Genomic DNA, 14,798 nt, shown 5'->3' on the forward strand with positions numbered 1-14,798 from the left:
TGTAATATGAGCATCGCCAAAGGTTTTCTCTTCGGCTTCCATGTACTTAATTACATACATCCCACAATCAACCCTAACACAAAAGAGAAATGGTTACGGTTGCATAAATTGTGCTCGTCTTCTTTTGTAATATGTCAGCCATATACTAATGTTCGACAAACCCGTCACTTTGAGGAATGAAAATCGAAATTGACACACGTAAAGCCCGAGGATGTCCTGTTGAGCTTTTCTCTTTTCTTATTTTTTTCGTTTTTTCCTTGAAAAATCAAAATTGCGGTTAAATTAAAGAAATGCATCTATTCCAAATGTAAGGAATTCATCGAGGGAATCAACTCGGGTCCTCCTAAATGGTCCTCGAGCACTGGTGGGCCAAACGCGTTGCTGGCAACTACGAAAAGCTTTGGGCCATGGCGCGGTTTGACGAAGTGAAGCAAAACATATTGATAGGAATTGGCCATCATAATCCAAACCAGTTTCCCCTTTGCAACGGCAGAACGTCCGGTAGGGGGCTATTTTCATATCTAATGCATCGCGAAATTGATGATGGTGTTGAAGTTTCAATTCCAATGAACAAAATTTTCAACTAAATACAAAGAGATGAGAAAACCGGTTGTTTGTGGTAGCAATTTGATAATCGAAAAGGTAGAAATCTTTGTATTAATTTCTAGATGATGATCGAACATGGTGATTGGAATTGAAAATGATAGATGAATGGATGAAAGACTTGAAAAAACTGGTTAGAAAAAAAATATAATGAATCAATGGAAATTTCATAAATAATATCAAATTGGAGTTGCAAAAAATCGGTCTACAGGTTTGATTTTAATTTGACTAATTAGGGTCGGATTGTGCCCATTACCCAATTACATGTTGGCCGCATGGGTACACGTGTGACAATTTGATTGGGCCACCCGTCGAACGAGTGAGTGACAAGTACAAACTATTGTGGGCAAAAACAGCGAATATAATAGTTGAAGGACTACGATTTGAGGGACAAAATATGTAAATTATAAATTACCAAAATTTTATGTTGAAATATCTAATGGATAGGTGAATATAATAGTCTCACAATTTGATTGGCCCACTTGTCGGACGAGTGGAGTGACAAGTACAAACTATTGTGGGCAAAAATCATGAATATAATAGTTGAAGCACTACAATTTGAGGGGAAAAATATGTAAATAATGAATGACCAAGATTTCATGTTAAAATATCTAATGAATAGAAGTAATGTCTCAAAATGAGACATTATTTAGTGTCCCGCTCTAGAATCACTCTATCTAATAACATAAAATTCCAAATTCCACGACCAAAGAAACATCTTCCCGCCATGCTTGTGGGGATCGACCCTTCCCTGTCTTCCATGTTTTAACTACTAGCCAGCTGGTTAGGACTACATCTCCAGACATACCTTTTATATTTGAATTGAAGGCAGTTGAAGGAAGAGAATCATGTATACCTAGTACTTTCTATATTGATTGTGATTTTTCTCATTGATATTTTTTTTTCAGAAATGCATACAAATAAGGAGTTCATGTCTTTCCAAATAATAGATTCATACAATTATACTCATGTAGCTATGCTTTTTAATTATTTTTCTTTAATTAGATCATAATCTTTTGAAAATTGGAAAACAACCCCCTACTAGGGGCGGATCTAGGACCCGAGAACTAATGGGTGAAATACGGAATGTTTTTGTATTACAGAATATTATAGAGATAATTAATAATTTCATAATAATAGTAGTTAGTGTGAATAAAATAATAAAAAACTCATTCAAAAAAATTTAAATATATTTAAATATTTTACATCTAGTTTTCATCCGACTTGGTTCACGGATTTACTGCACATACTGATGTACTCATATTCTTACATTAAGTTGTAAAATTAAATCATGATAATTTTAATTAAACAAAATTCTAATTTTCATAAATTGCTTTTTAGAAACACTTAACATATTCATATAATTATTTCCATTATATCATTACATGAAAATTTTATTATAAATTTTTGTTTCTGGTTTTATTTTTACTTAGTTAAATATTTTTGAAATAATGTTGAACACGCAATTTCTAGAGTAGTCTAGTTTAGAATGAGTCAACTTTTAAAAACCGAAATGGAAATAGTTTCACTATTCTAAAAATAATATTTAACTGTCACGACCCGAAATTTCGGCACGATTTTTTCCTATATTTCCACCAATCTATTATCACATAAAAACTATTCACATAAAAAGAAATGCTCTCCATAAATCCCCCAAAATATAACCAATTCAACAAACTCTAAACATCAGTAATACAACTAAACAAAATTTTCAGGTCGTAACATATTTCAATACGTTCTATAAAAAAGAAGAATACCTATCAAATAACTAAGGTTCTTACCTAGTCCTCCAAGCTGATCCCCGATATCAAAAAGTGGTTCCTCCGCGCAATCGGAAGCTTATTTGGAAAAATGTATGCAGGGTGTGAGCTGCATCTCAGTGAGCACTAAATGCCAAAGCAAATTGAATAATATTAAGTGATAAATATATTTTAGACAACCAAATATTCATATAGATAGTAGTAGCATAACCAAGTCTATCAATTAATTCACCAACGCGACATATTAGACAATACTTACAAATGATTACTAAGTTCATTCATCAACAATCAATTGCCTTTGTCAGCACCCCATTTTGGTTCATCGGTCCAGGCAATGCCACCCAACAGCGATCCAGGCTATGACTTGAGCATCGATACAGAAGAAGGCTCAACAGAGCAGCAAATTGCTATCCATTCTCAAGTCAACAGAGATAGGCAGATGATTCAAGCACATGACAGAGGAAAATACGGAATCATCTAGTGGCATACGGAGCAAACAGAGAGCCTTAACAGCATCCAAACTGGCATCTTCAGAATACAACACGTACAGTGCTATTTTCTACTGGTTCGCTCGACCATCAGAAAATAGTCAATATTGGACTCCAAAAATCCCCCGTGATCCCAAACAGATGAAAAGTGTCTTCAAACGCATTTCGGAGTTCATCTGCTCTATACAGAGCAACTTTCAGAATACAGACAAATTTTCAATGTGAGTCCAAAAATGCCGGTTCACCTGAGAAAAGTTAATGCTCGATGTCAGATACAGTCACATCCAACAATTATACAGAGCATAAGAATTGCTTCAGATTGTCTTCCGAAAGTCACACAGACTCCTCAAATGACTTCCAAACGACAAATCAAGCATACCTTTCAACGGAAAACCATTTCCAAAGACTGATTTGACGGAACATCGGCAAACGAAGTTAGCCATGCATTGCCCCAAAAACTACATCGGACGTACGCAATTGGGCAAATCAGACTGCAGAATCCTATTTGGTTTCCCGAGTGACCTCCGAAGAGCAAAAAATATCGTTTCTAACGGAAATTCATAACCAAAGTCATTTTTACGGAAACTTGACGCCGGATGGTTGGCAATTCCAGTGCCACTTATCTCAACGCTCAATGTGAAATCCTCAGACAGAATCGCACAATCCATTTAAACTCTCAGAATAGCATTCCAAAGTTTCAGATGCAGTTTTTCAATCCTCCGAGCCATATTCTCAACGAACAGAGGTTACAGCGATCTCCGGCTCGCCCAAGCAACTCAGGAAGCATTATAAGAAATCCAGCTTCGGACTCTTAGGACGTCTCCGGCTTCAGATTGATAATACCGGCTTAAGGGTCAATTATTCAGTTTGATCGACAGTGCACGTCAAAACGACCGATTCGGAATGCAGACAAAAGATGCATATTCCGAAATTGTTAACTTTGCTCTGAATGTCTGAAATGAGAAAAACCGGCTTCTGAGCCAAAAATCACACAAATCTTCCTTTGGGCAAAATTGAGGATTTTGGGCTCGATTAAATCGTTTTCACGCGCACAATGACAATACGACGTTCGTTTGATCCACGAAACTCGAACACACGATCAATCAAGACCCGAACTTTGGCCCAAACTTACCTCACGACCCGTGGGACCCACGACCAACTCATTGCCGCCTCACCCATGCCCATTGCCGTCCATGTCCATTGTCTTCTTCTCCATTACAACTTGCCTTATCCTTCCATGGAAATATCAAGCCTACCATTCCATTCTTACACTCCATCTTCATAAATGCCCATTAATGCTCTTATCCCTTCCTCATCAATGCAATGGAAGAGGATTGGCTTGACTTTCCCTTAATCAAACCGCCCATCTCCTAATCAAGCTCTTAAGCAAGCTTTTCTTCACTTAATTGCATTTTATCTTAGCCTATATATATTTTTTATGTCATTAGCTTAATCACAAGTGATCACACATCATCTCACTAGCTTTCTCACTCATCAAGAAGCTCTCAAACTCCCTTTTAGCTCTAGCAAGAACAAGCAAAACCAAGCAAAACCGGGCAAAGTCTTAAGTCGGAATCCATCCCGGCTTAAATCCAAACTTTACCAAACTTCACATCCCACATGTTTTCGACCCCCTCTATCTATTTCCGAGCTAAGATTTTAAGTTTGAAACCTCTAAATCATAGAACCAGCTCAGTACAGAACCGAGTCCAGTTTTGGCCCAATCGGGTCAAAACTTCCAACCCTGTTCTCTCACCTTTTCGAGTCGGTCTGAACTATCAAAACCCATCAAACACCTCCGAGGGTCAGTTAGGATTCGGGAGCCACCGACCTTGCCTCAAAACTCCATCGGAATCCACCGTTATGATGTCCGACCCGAAAGCTGCTCAGTCGGGTCGGCGTTTCTGACTGTTTGTATGATTTTCTTGTAGATCGGGTCGATCCGTGACCCTTTTCGACGAACGACCACTTCTATCACCTCCAGGGGTCAGTTAGGAGTCAAGAGCCGTTGGCGTTGCTCAAAAATTCCATCGGGAAATGTCGTGGTCAATTCCGACCAGAAAACTGCTCAGTCGGGCTAGTTTCCAGACTCGCTCTGTTTTCGGTGTTTTTCGCAGGACTGTACGGGTCGACCCGATAATTCTGGGGGAAAACGACCACCATAGCCACCTAGAGGGGTCTCTTGGCTACCCAGGGCCGTTGACCTTGCTCAAAAATTCCATCGGAAGACTCCGTGGCGACGTCCGACCCGACTTGTGCTAGTCGGGTCTGTCCACCCTTCCAGTCGGGTCTGCCGTTCCCATTCGGGTCTGTTCAAGCCAAAACAGGCCAAACCCGACCAACCAGTCATCAGTACCCCATTTTGGCTCACCGATTTAAATTACATCGTCAGCAATAATCCAAGCCATGACTTGAGCAGAATACCGAAAAACGGCTCAACAGAGCAGGAAATCACTATTCATCCACAAGTCGGCAAAATCAAGCAGATGACATGTACACACGATAGAAGGACTCCAGGGGTCACCAAAGGGCAACAGAGTGACTAGAGAGCTCAACAATGTCCAAAACCGGCATTTCCAGCAAACCACGTGGACATCCCTATTTTCCGATAGTTCACTCATCCATCGGAAGATAGCCAATATTGGACTTCAAAAATTCACATCAATGCCAAACAGATGAAAAGTGTCTTCAAACGTATTTCGCAAATCATCTGCTCTATACATAACAACTTTCTGTATACAGACAACTTTTCAGTGGAAGTCCAAAAATGCCGGTTTCTCGGAGAAAAGTTAATTCCAAATATCAGATGCGGCCATGCCCCACAATCATACAGAGCACGAGCAGTGCTTCAGATTATCTTTTGGAAGTCATACAAACACTCTAAATGACTTCCGAGCGACAAAACGGGCATACCCCTCTTCGGAAGAGCATTACCGGAGACTAATCTGACGGAATTACGGCAAATGAAGTTCACACTAAATTGCTCTGAAAACTCCAGCGGACATTCGCAATTGGGCAAAACAGACAGCAAAACCTTTCTCGGTTTCCCGAGTAACCTCCGAGGAGCACAAAATACCATTTTCAGTGGAAATCCATATACGGAGGTCCTCTTAGGGGAAACTTGACGCCGGATGGTTGGCAATTCCAGTGCCACTTATCTCAACGCTCAATGTAAAATCGTCGGAATGAATCACACAACGCATCTAGACCCCCCAAGCAGTGCTTTAAGGGTCTCAGATGCACTTTTCATGTCCTTAGAGGCCCAATTTCGACAAACAGAGATCACAGTGATCTCCGGATCACCCAAACAACTCAGAAAACAATCTGAGAAATCCAGTTTCGGCCTCCTAGGACATTTCCGGCTCCATATTGGCATTACCGGCTTAAGGGTCAAGTGTCTACGTGATTTGACAATTTATGTCAAAATGACCGACGTGGGATGCAGATGCAAAATATGCTGTTAGAAGTGGGTAACCTCGCACTGAATGCTTAAAAGGAGCAAAACCGGCTTCCGAGCCTCATATAGACATTTGGTAATTTTCCACGAAAAATGCCAATCTTGAGCTCATTAAATCCGTTTTCTCGCGTATATCGATAATTCGACGTTCAATTCAAACCACGAACTTCGAATACGCAACCAATCGAGACCCGAGCTTTTTCCCGGTTTCTCCTCTTCGGTTGTGCGACCGACGGGATGCCCAAGATGAGTCACCCTTTGCTCTAGAAGCTTCTTCTTCTTCTTTAATGCAAGAAGCCAACTTGCACTCTTGCATGAAAATATCCAAGAAGTTTGAAGACAACACTCAAGCCTTCATCAATGCTCATCAATGCTTTTGGGTCTTCCACATGAAGGATACTTGGCTCACATTCACCCTCATCCTCATTAAATGGCCGAAATTTGCTAAGCATGGGGGTTAAGAGCACTTGTTTTTGCTAATTGTGTCGTTAGCTTTGCCTATAAATTGCCCAAAGTGATTAAGTTAATCACTTCTCCTCTTGCACACTCTCTCCAGGCTTTCTCCCTCAAGAAAAGCTCTCAACTCCATAAGCCAAAACTAGCAAGCTTCAACACTTCAAAACCAAGAGAGAAAAACCGAAGAAAACCCGAAGAAAGCTTTGAGTTTCTTAAGTCGGAAGCCGATGTTCATCATCCCGACTTAAGTTCAAAAATTCTCAAACTCCATGGACCACATGTTTTGGACCCAAGGAGTTCATTTATGAACTTAGAGTTTTGGTTTGAAGTCATTTGCTAATTATTTCAGGTTGATTTCCTCATTTCAGATGAAGATCGTGCTCTCGGGTGACCAGTGAACTCGTAGCCGCACGCTCCCGCGCACCCACGTGTCCAGCCGCGCGCATGCAAGCACAGCCGCTCACCCGCGGGCACAGTCGCTCGCCCGTGCGCCCAGCCGCGCGCCCGCGCACACCCCCTCGTGCCTACCCGCGCGGCCGACGTCCATGCACACCCGAACATGCATCCTTTGCACCCGAGCATCCTTCCAAGCGTTCTACCGAGTCACCCGACTCTCGAACACTTCCCCGACTCTTTTCTCGTATCTCGAGGCTAGGTAAATCACTCTTGACTTAGAGGAGTTAGGGCTTTTTACATTTATTGCATGTTCATGGAGTTATATGGTGCACAAAGCATGTTCACTTGCAATACTTCATTTTTTTGCACTTTTACATTATATCATGCATGTTTATCCTCGATTAACATGTTAGCATGTCGTGAAACGTTTGGATCGACCCTCAAAAGACTTTCCCGACCCGAAATAAGCAAAAGAGCTCTCAGGTTTGCCTCAAGAAGAGGTAACCGAGACTTGGCTTGCTTTCCTCGGGTTAAGAACGGCCTTCTTAGCCCGATCTAAGTTCGATTCCCGAGTTTTCTCGTGTTTTCTTACATGCATGAAGTCGATATTGTTTTATCGATTCCTTAAATAACTTGTTTGTGCATGTTTGCATGTTCGAATGCGTTATTCAAATCATGGCAATACCGACTTTAGTTTAATAGTGTCATTTATCATGTTTGGCGTTTAAGCATGCGAGAAATGATTCGAAATGAGACGGGAAAACCTCGTGGAACCCCATTTGGGCCATGAGACCTCTAGGCTATCTTCAAGGAGAAGTAACCGAGAGCCTTTTAGACTCGTACGGGTTGCATGAGGCTTCCTCTTCCCGTTTTGAGTCCGTTCTCGGCTTTCGTGTAATTTGCAATTTACATTATCGTCGCAATATCGCATGAAAATGTCTTTTCAAAATAAAGCATGCATGGATTTGGGTATCGATGACTCATTCGGGTCCATTCGGTTACGAGGGTAGTTTCGGTCATTGACCAAATTATCCTCGATCCTTATGGAATCGTCTTGGTCGTCGAGTCACGAATCGTTTTCACAATTAATGCATTCGGCACAACCCTTAAGCATTAATTCCACGAATGGGTTAATCGGGACGTTCACACGGTTAATTCATTCAATTTAAACGACTTTGCACGAATTGGACATTAATTTGTAACTCGTGTCGACGAATTACAAAACTGTGTTAATACCCTTTTCAAAACCCTCATACTTTCAAATACATATTGTGTTGTTTCCCTTTTATGAAAATAAATTTTCAAATCAAGGGCAAGAATATCATTTTGTGATTTGCTGTCATCTTAGCATCGTTTAAGATGTCAGTTGGGTATTCTGTGTCAAAATACAATTACCTGACTAATCATTTCACTCGACTTAACCAAATCCTAGAAAATGGTTAGGCAGAACTCTAGGTTCCAAATCTAGGGTCAAAACAGGAGTTGGGTTAATTCAGTGATAATTCAGTGTCACAACGCCGAATCACTGTAAAAACAATCCACACACACGAAACTTGACTACGGACACCCGATATGTCAGGTTCTCAAACCAAAGCCGAATGCTAAAACATTGGCATGCGTTGTTTGCTTAGCATATGGCATTTGCTTGCAAAAACACACTTGGATTAATAAACTTGTTAATCCACGTACATTCGGTGAATACAAACACATTGTCTGTTATTTACCTGTTGATTGTTATCTTTTCGCACTTGTTTGCTATGCGGGTCGAGCCTGATCCCTACGCCGAATGATATTAGGATCCAATGTCCTAATCATCGATCACAGGGTCCAACGCCCTAATTAACACTCACAGGGTCCAACACCGTATTCAGTGAGAGCGTGCATTGAATTTCAGTTCTTCGGTCTTTTCCCTAAACTCACGGTGAGTTAGAGTGGAATAATAACCGAACGCGAGTCGACTGGAATTCGACCATTTTGTAATTTGTATTTATTGTTTTCGAGAGTATTGTAAGGACTTTTATTTTGTATATTCATTATGTAAGAATTCCAGTCGGTAAGCGAACGGTCCGAGAGTCGAATTAATCGAATCGGTTTAATGCTTGCCTAAAGGAAAGTAAGCCCAAGAACTCGCGGTTCTGGTTCACGCAGGATTCAACCTCCATGGTTCGATGAACTGTAACGCGAGATTGTGAACCAACTCCCCGACACACGGGTTTACTTCTCTCTCGGCTTCTCAACCGACATCGTTTAATTCACCGAATTTACGGTGTCAAAACGTGTGAGTCGAGTGCACCCTAATTTATGCGGTAAATAAAACAAAAATGCAAGCCTAGCAAACCAAAGTACCGAAAGGGCGTGCGGGATATAGGCCCGCACGTAACATGAACCTCCGAACCCGGACTTTCCGGTTTCGCACAGACCATTGCCTTAACAACAACTAGGTGTTTCGTACCCCTAGACCCCGGGTAACTTATCCGCCCTCGACCTACAGGTTGTAAAATGATAAGTGGCGACTCATTCTCTCACGCGTGTCTGTCACGTGTCCCCACGGGAAGGTGGACACTCTCAAGCCGCGCGATCCAAAAGCGCGCAATGCTGGTCCCGATGAGAGTCCACATTCGGGTCCGTACAGCTTGACGACTCCACTGGGGACATACTTAGTGGGTTCGGGCTCAATCCCGTTTGCTTGCTTGCATGTTCATTTACTGCTTTCTGCAACTTTCTTGCTTATCTATTTTACGCATATTTACTTTTATGCACTTGCATTGCATCATTCTAGTGGATTTAGGTACCACGTTTGGAATCCCACGAGCGGCAATCTGGGAAGCTAGGTTAGACAGGGGTTCGAAGTAGGGGTACGGCGCGCGGTTCGACTGTCGCTTAGGCCTTGAAAAAAATCCCGCCCAATTTCAAGGAATTGATACCCTTGAGTCGGGAGCCCCCATCCCTAGTTATTTGCTATCTCGGTAGTACCTAAATCATGCATAAACAGGGACCGTCATGCTAGACCAAAATTGCCTTCATGCTGTCAACCGACCCAAAAGTTGAGTCTTTGAGTCGGCCTGTAGTTTTTCCTTTAGGCGGGCCTTTTGCTGTTTTTCACAAAGAGCGATGTACATTGTAACAGATACAGTTATAGTTTACTTTTCTGTACTACATGCATGTTTTCAAACAAACTAGGACATTCCATTGGTTTATTGCTTAAGTTCCCTTTTTCAAATGAACCATCTTCGTAAATCTAGGAACTTGAATCAAATCAATGCAACGGCATTAGCTTTTGAAAACTCATACATTGCCTGCATCCGATGTTTGCACAGCAACTACCATGTCCCACACGACAGGCGAGTTGTGCTAACATTTGCGGGTAGACCATCCGCGGTCTTCACCTCTCCATGACAAGACGTGCTATGACCAGAGGCAGTCCATCCCGGCCATCCACCCCGCACGACAGGCAGTTATGCCAACCTTCGCGGGTTGATCACCCGCGGTCTTCACCTCTCCATGGCGAGACGTGCTATGACCAGAGGGCATCCATCCCGGCCACCCACCCCGCATGACTGGCGAGTCGTGCCAACCTTCGCGGATAGACTACCCGCGGTTTTCCCCTTTCCTCCATGGCAAGGCGAGCTGTGGACCGAGGGCCGACCCACCTTCCCAGGTGAGACTAACCGACACTAATTTCTTGCTAACAGAGAGCATCACCGCGTGATTAGATGCACATCTCTCCGCAAGACCCTGCGCATCTACTAGCGACTAAGCGCGCCTCACACATGTCCAAGCATGTTCACACCAACTCATACTCGCATGCTCAAAGAATCAATGCATGTCTCTCGATGTGCTCGCACGACGCCTACCAGGCCAGTTCGCTTCCCTATACTCTTGCATTGAAATCCTGAACAGTTCATTCTCCTTCATTGTTTTCTTTTCCCATTGCAGGAAATTCTCAACAAGAAAACAACTTGAATACTGAGCGACCACAATTGAGACAACAAACGTCTCCCATCCATCCAGCTCCTTGGGATTTCAACACTAAGTCCCCATCCCTGCTCCACAGAGCAAGACCGCAAGCAAATCAGCGTCACCGCATTGCAACGCCTTGCGCTATTCCTTAGCATTGACCTTTGCTTTTGCATCTCTTGCATTTTTCTATCGAGCATGCATTTACTGCATCGGGCTCCAGCCATGCATTTACTGCATCGGGCTCAGGCCCTGCATCAGGCTCCGGCCCTGCATTTACTGCATTGGGCTCAGGCCCAGCATCGGGCTCCTGCCCCACATCGGGCTCCGGCCCCACATCGGGCTCCGGCCCTGTATCGGGCTCCAGCCCCGCATTTACTGCATTGGGCTTCGGCCTCACATCGGGCTCCGGCCCTGCATTTACTTTTGGGTTTCGGCCCTGCATCGGGCTCCGGCCCCACTTTTGGGCTTCGGCCCTTCATCGGGCTTCGGCCCCACTTTTGGGCTTCAGCCCCACATCGGGCCTCGGTGTTGCATTTACTGCATTCGGGCCCCGGCCCAGCATTTATTGCTTTCAGGTTTTGACACCTTGCATTTACTGTTTTCAGGCTTATCTGAAATCCAAAATCGACTTGGATTCAAATTCATCCAAGCGATACTCCGAGGAGCAAGTCTAATCCTTCAACTGCAAAGACCGAAAGTGACAGCTCTAAAAACAGAGCATGACCCAACTCTCGATTGCAGGAGATACCAGCATGGTCATGCCTCCGATCAAAGAATGGATCTCACCCGTCCTCTGCCGTCGCCGCCGACTAAGCATTGGAACAACATGCGCAGTCTTCTTTAAACTCTCTTTTGCTTTAATTTAAATCCATTCCTACAAATAGGTTCCCGACATAAACAAATCCTTCAAACAGGACATTAGGACAATCTTTGTGACGCCCTATTAGTTCTGTTGGACCTGTTCGACTCGCCTGTCCTCATGGGAGCCGGCTCCTCAAGCCTTCTCTAGGACGGCTGCGCAGGCCTACTCGCAATTAGGGAAAATATACTTATGTGACCTCAGTCACGGTCTAACCACGCCAGAGTGGTGATGACCAGATTCCCGGAAACAAATGTCGTCTGTACGCGGCACCCCATGGGTCGCGCGCGGGACAAAAAGGGGTTTTCCCATGGGACCACCTCATATTTCTTACCACATATCTCCCAGCATAATCGCCTAATGCATTGTTTTCTTTGTCATCCTTCACAGGGGCACATTGACTACAGGCGAAGAGCGATGCGCGAGTTCACGCTTCCCCGAGAACTTGTCTCGGACCCTTTCCTTATACTTTGACAAGGGAAGTGTTCGACGATGAGGTACCGCCTATGAAACCAAAGACAAAGACAATTGAGTGAATCACTTAGCATCGATGCAACAGTCTTCCGCGAACATCCATTGGCTTTAACAGCGTGCACCCTCCAAGAGGTACGCACTGTAAAGAACAGCAAGAGATGATCGGAGACATTGCACAAGGCGCCTGCCATAGGCCACTTCCGCAAAATGAAGACCGGGGCATCCCCGATCAACATTCACACAGGGGCAACCTCGGTTCCCTATTCACGGGGCAATTTGACATTTTCTTTTCCTAGACAACAGGAGAAATTCACATGTAACGCTTGCAAGGGCAAATGAAACGAAGTTCAGCTTTCGAGTGTACGAGAGTCAAACTTCCAAGAAAGCCGGCCCTCACAAAATAGGGCTAGCAACACGCAACAAGTCTCCACGAGGCGAAGCAACCCAAAGTGGCCTCAACAATCCAAAGTCGAGGAGTTCCAAACAAAGACATGGGGCATAAAACAAACCCCAGCTGCAAGAAAAAACAGAGCGAGAAAAAAAGAAAGCGGAAAAACCTGCCAATGAAGAGAAAGAGAAAAAGAAGCGGGAAAAACCCGCCAACCAACAGAACAGGGCAATGCTGACGTTCACCAAAAGCATCGGCACCGCCAATTCAAAAGCAGTCAATAAACCCCGAAACAAAAAAAGGGAAGCAGTAGACACCACTCCTCGATGGAGACAGAACACAATACACTCGGAGGTTGAATCCTTCGAACCCTTTGCCCTTGCAAATTCGAGAGATAAAAGAATCGAGCCCGCTAGGTTGAAAACCCCTTTTGGGGGCGGCCTAAGCAAAAGCTAGGGCAAAAGAGAGGCACGACCAGAAACTCCTTTGTGGGCGGTCGTGGTAAAAGGAGAGCTCATCCCCTTTAGGTTGAGAGGTACAACCCCGAGGTGGGTGACCGTAGTAAAAGGAGAGTTAAACGAGAGATGGATAAAAATGACCCCCTGGTTCCTCACACATCGTGCGGACTAGGGATCCTCAACGGAAGTGGCCAGATTATCTACTCCAACATGATCCTCGATCAGCCCTCCAGCATAGCTCAACCGTCCAGCGCGAAGGATTCCTCCTCAAGCACAGTGGGTAAACCGAGCATGCCATCCAAGCAGTTTGGGATAACCTACACAACAGAAGAACAGAGGAAAAGGAGCACATCTTGCTGTAGGCGTGAACTCGTGTATCCTTTTAGCCTGGGGCAACGTGCTTCCCAAGCTTTCTCTTTTCTCTTTGTCTTTGCATAACTCCAAATGGGTCACAGCCACCCTTCAACAAGCTATCACAGAACCAAAATCCCAGATATTCCTCTCCAAGAGTTTAGTCATAACGCTTTGGAAATGGTCAGACCGAGTCTGACCAAATCTGAATAGAAATCCCCAAACGAGTTGCAAATGCAGCCGCCCTAAGGTACCCTATTGAGAAGGGTTCAAAGCCAACGTGCGCGTCGAACAACCGATAGAGCTGCTAGGACATTGTCGGGGATGTCTTGATATGCCCAATACATAGCTAACGGGAGCCCCTGGAGGCCTCGCATCTAGGCCTCCGAGAATGGGACCCATCTGCACTGTTGAAGCAAAATTCTTCACGAGTCACGTAGGTGACCCAAAATTGAAGATCTGCTTGTTGCAATAACATTTTCATGCTTACCTGAATCTATCACTTGTTAGTATTTCTCACATGATTTACTAGTAATGTCAGGATCACAGGTACTGCAAACGGGAAGAATTACGGGGGACTCTGATTCCCGACCAGATGGGATACGTAGGCGCTCATTCCCTAGAGCTCGAGTCTCGCAGGACAAGATTCCGAATCCTGGCGAACTTCCAACAGGTCAAAGTACGATTGCCCAAGCCAGTAAAACTGATCTCCAGCAACACGTGCCTCTGACGGATCAGCACTTTCGGGGCAGCATCCGCCCCACACAGCCACACCACCACTGTTCTACTACTACAACATTAACTGCTTTCGGGTTACACACCCAACATTTAATGCTTTCGGGTTTCACACCCACACGGGTTTCACACCTAATATTTACTGCTTTCGAGTTACACACCCAACATTTACTGCTTTCGGGTTTCACACCCACACGGGTTTCACACCCAACATTTACTGCTTTCGGGTTTCACACCCACACGGGTTTCACACCCAACATTTACTGCTTTCCGGTTACACACCCAACATTTACTGTTTTCGGGTCTCACACCCACACGGATTTCACACCCAACATTTACTACTTTCGAGTTTCACACCCACACATGTTTCACACCCAACATTTACTGCTTTCGGGTTTCACACCCACATGGGT

This window comes from Punica granatum, chromosome 1 (genome assembly GCF_007655135.1).
Source record: "Punica granatum isolate Tunisia-2019 chromosome 1, ASM765513v2, whole genome shotgun sequence".
Taxonomy (NCBI): Eukaryota; Viridiplantae; Streptophyta; class Magnoliopsida; order Myrtales; family Lythraceae; genus Punica; species Punica granatum.